The sequence below is a fragment of the Melospiza melodia genome, chromosome 1, assembly GCF_035770615.1.
Source record: "Melospiza melodia melodia isolate bMelMel2 chromosome 1, bMelMel2.pri, whole genome shotgun sequence".
Classification (NCBI taxonomy): Eukaryota; Metazoa; Chordata; class Aves; order Passeriformes; family Passerellidae; genus Melospiza; species Melospiza melodia.
In genome coordinates, this window is record NC_086194.1 from 92,971,410 (window position 1) to 92,975,897 (window position 4,488).

The window sequence follows — 4,488 nt, forward strand, 5'->3', positions numbered from 1 at the left end:
AGAGCATTCCCACGGGACCTTTCTGGACACAGTCTATCTCTCTTTATGACAGACCACATTTGCAGGCTTTCTTGTTCCCTGCCATATTGCATTGTCGATTCACTGCCCACTCTAACCCTGAGGTCTCCTTGGGCATTATTCATTCCTAGATGCGTCATATTCTGATTAGCCTTGGTAAGGCTGCTTTTATTATTTTATTTTAATTTAATTTAATTTTTTTTTCTCAGACAGAGCGAAATTAATAATATCCAAGAAGGTCTTCTGTATTTTTGTTAAAAAGGAAAAGTTAGTGCAGGAACTGTTGTGTTCTCCATAACATGTGCGTAAGATATTTATCTTCCAATCAATTATATAAATTTGTGGTTCACAATTTGAAGTCCATAGCTGTGTGAAGAAAACTTCTTTCATTTTTGAGAGATATTTTCAGGATGATGCTTTTCCTCCTCAGCCCTCTTCTATTGGCAGCTATAATGATAATAGAATTAGCAGATTAGATCACATCATTAGCTAGTGAAGAGTCCTCTATGCCTGATACATTAGCTGAGTGAAAGGCTCAGCTAGGATTGTGAAAATTGATCAAGATTGGCTGAAAACAACTTCCCTGTCGTGAGGTGGAGCATATAGGACGGTTCAAAGAAGAACTGAGTGTTCATGAGTCTAAGACTCCAAGACTGGAAAGGAGACAAACATTGTTTGCAGCTCTTGAACCAATCTTGTATGTGGAAATCAGAATGAGTACTCAAGGTAAAACGTAATGTCTCAGTGCCTGTCTAGGCTGTGGCTGTTCTCTTAAGCAAGCCTTCCTGCCCATGGACTGGCAAGAATTAGCCAGAACAAAGACTTCAGGTGGCAACTTCTGCCTCTGCAGCCTCTGTGGAATATCCAAACCCTTCTGACTGCGACCATAATGTCCACGGGTGTCTGTCACCAGCGCTAAAAGGAGATGCAGCAGTGTGAGCTAGGAATATGTGGCAATATTCTCTAAGCTATTTAGGTGAAATACTAGTTCCAAACAATAGAAGATGTCTGTCTGGGATTTGAAGAGTAAACAGCCACTTATGGTTCACTACAAGCTGCAGTATCTACAAAACAATCTGAACGTCTCACTTTGTAACTCCACACTTCAGAGTTTGCCCAGACTCTTCCAAAAATAAAGAGGGACCTTATTCTGAATTTATAAAGGGGAAACCTCAGTCTAAGAAAATGTTTCTTCCCTCTTTTCTGCTTTATTTTTCTTTCCTAGGGGTGGGGAGCCTTGCTTTCTCAAGCTTGAATTACACATCTTTCAAGTGTTTAAGCCCAGTCCTGTAGAAATATATGCAGTGATCAAGGATTATCCAGGCAATTGTAAGGGTTGAGATAATGTCACATTTTGCCATTCTTCAAGCAAGGTGTGCTTCTCACAGCACTGAAGCAGCCTTGGTGTTTTCCTAGTCCTAGTTTGTTCCAGATACCTAAGAAACAGGATAGCACAAACCACTTTCCCATTTTATGTCAATTCATCCTGATCTGCTTGGCCACTGGAAGAGTAATGGTTTGCCCAAAGGATCCCAGTGATTGCATGCAGCACTGCATAGCACATTTGTTCTCAATTTCTGAATAGTTTTGTTCTTTGTCAGTGTCCTTCTTCCAGTGAGGCCCCCAAAATTGTAGGAGGAGATTGTTCCAATGAATCTGAATGCCTTGTTCTAATTTGAGTTAGTTACATGTTTTAGCCCCTTCTAGAAGTGATGAAGAAAAGCAGCAGATGGTTTGATTGGTTCCTTCATAAGCCACATGAGGAAGGAACTACTCCATTTCTGCCTACTCCATAGATATTTTAGGGTGAAAAAGATTCCCACTGCGAGATACAAAAGAACAAAGAAGCAAAATGTGAATCAGAGCTTGCTGATTTTGTGGAAACATTATAAAATCTGCCTGTTTTTTCTTAGCTTGCTGTCTGAACCTCTCAGCTGCTTCCCAAGTAGGGAACCTGATACTGCAAATTCTTGCAGTTTTATGGTTTCTTGAGTGCCTGTCTTTCCCCATTTCAGTGGTGATAGTATGGAAATGATAGTAATTAGAAAGTAGTAATAGCATTTTTGGTTTATCCTTGAAGTAGTTGTATTTATTCGTTAATTGTGCAGTTCCTCTGAGCTAACTGGAACTTCTGTCTTTTTGTTAAGGGTGAAGATGAAAATTTATTTTCAAAACTAATCTGGAAATTTGATTTTCCAGAATGGTAGCTATTCCTATCCTTCTCTGGGTACTGTTTCAAATAAACACAGATTTTCTTTAAGGAATAGCTTTACTTCTGAGTTGAATAAACCTGACCATCATGGCCCCTCACCATTTTTTTTCTTCAGTGTTTAGTCCATGCCTTTTTTTGCCTAGGGATGGCAAAAACAATTTCAATTTGGAATAAACTTATACTGAAACAGATATTTTCAAAACTGTCATATACCTCTGGATTTCTTAGCTCTCCTAATTCCAGTGGTATTAAAATATCACAAGAACAGCTGTTGTTGTGTTGCTTGTGGAATCACTAATTACAGTATTTTGTAGTGAAAGTAACGAGCTGAAGGGTGGCAGGTAAGTTTCACATACAGATAGTTTAAATAGGTTCAGCTGAACCAAACCTTTGTGTTTCAGGGTTCACCCCTCACTCATGGCAAGCAACCAAGAAACTCTGCTCTTAAAAGTGATACAACAGCATCCTTCACCTTTTGCATTCCCAGTATGTCGGATTGATCATTCCTGACCGAAGCATAAAATATCAGTGTAACAAATAAGATGGGTAAATAGCAGCTAATGCCTGGGGAGTTCCATTGCCTCAACAGGTACATGAAGTTATAATTGCACTAATCAGCATTCCTACAAGCAACCAGCTCTTCAACTTGCCTTAGAAAAGGCCTGAAAGGACAGAGACTTCTTCCATGAAAAACACCATGGAGATCAACTAAACCTCAACTGGTATGGTCTTTAAAAATGAAAGCTTACGTCATTAGGATAAATGAGAAGCCAGCACACATCTACATGCAAGGGATGGCAGCAAATGAAAAATCAGATTCTGTCCCTCTAGCTGAATAACCATTATACAATAGAATCAGTTCATGACCAAATTTCACTGAACATCATCCAGCTGCAGTCAGACTCTTGATAGCTTCCCTGGAACTGATACAAAAGGTTATCAGTAATAATCTGGTGCTGCTGTTGTAGGAGCTGTTAGTCATGGCCGCTATCAGAATCTGGAGATACTGCTTTTTTCCACATGCTATGTTATTGAAGCAAAATTAGAAGGCAATGCATTTCTCCACATCGGTCAAAGTTTTGGAAGCTTTGGGAATATTTTACAAGATACATATAAACATTTTTCAAGAAATACTTAATTTTCTGTAAAAAATATCCCTTAATTTATTGTGCAGACTGCAGAACTCTTCTACAGTATTGCATTTGTTGTCACAAAGCTGCAGTTTGGCCAAGGAAATTATTATTTATTTGTGTGAATCTAACGTTCTTACCAGTCCCCTGTCTGTTTGTATCCATCATTCTCTCTTCTCTAAGGGCTCAGAGATTCTGTGTAATTTACCATGGTTTAACCAGTTACTTCTCACTGCCTGAGCCACAGTGACTGTCTGTATGTACTGTCAGATGGTAGAAAACACCATGTAATTTGATTTTGTCAATCCCTTTTCACTGTGGACTGGGCTAAAAAGAATTATCTTCCATGTGTTCCTGACTAAGAGTACCTCTATGAACAGGTACTGTGTCTCAGCTGATGTAGTAATAACTTGCTTGTGAGTCTGACATGAACATACTTTGTATTTTAATAACCTCTGGAGAAATAACTGTCTTTTCTACCTCAGCTTGCACAGTACCTAGTATAACGGGAGAAAAAGCACTAAAAAAGTCATGCAGATAATTATTACGTCAAAATCACAGTGTATTTTTCGGTAGTGCACACATATACACATCCATTTGCAGATTTCCTGGCCCAAAGGATTTGTCACCTAAATAGACATTAAAGGCAAATGCTAAAAAGGAAAATGAAGAGATGAAGTGAGTTCAGATTCATCCCGTAGGTCAGTTTAGATCTGGAGATAAAATTCAAACCTGGCTACTACTCTGCTCTAGCTCAAAACAGTATTTTATCCTCTTATTCAGAGTGCCTGTCATGGCTGGTCCCTACCAAAGGTTTCAATCCAGGTGTATATTTCTCATTTCTCAGATAAGTACTGCTGAGAACCACAGGTCACTCTTTTCCCCCAGGCTGATCAGTTCCACCTTCTCAGGATTAGGATTTAGCCCAAGTCTTCATCTTGCCTGATAACAGTGTTGACACATAGAGACTTTTCTGTCTATTAGGCTGGGTGGTTTACATTATGAATAGCAGATAATTTTTGAGTAGTTTTCTAAAAAGTGGTGCTTTGCTTTCCTCCAACTCCTCCCCTTTTTGATTCATATAATCCCAAGGATGTTCCTTGTGTGGCTGCAGTGATCTGTGGGGTT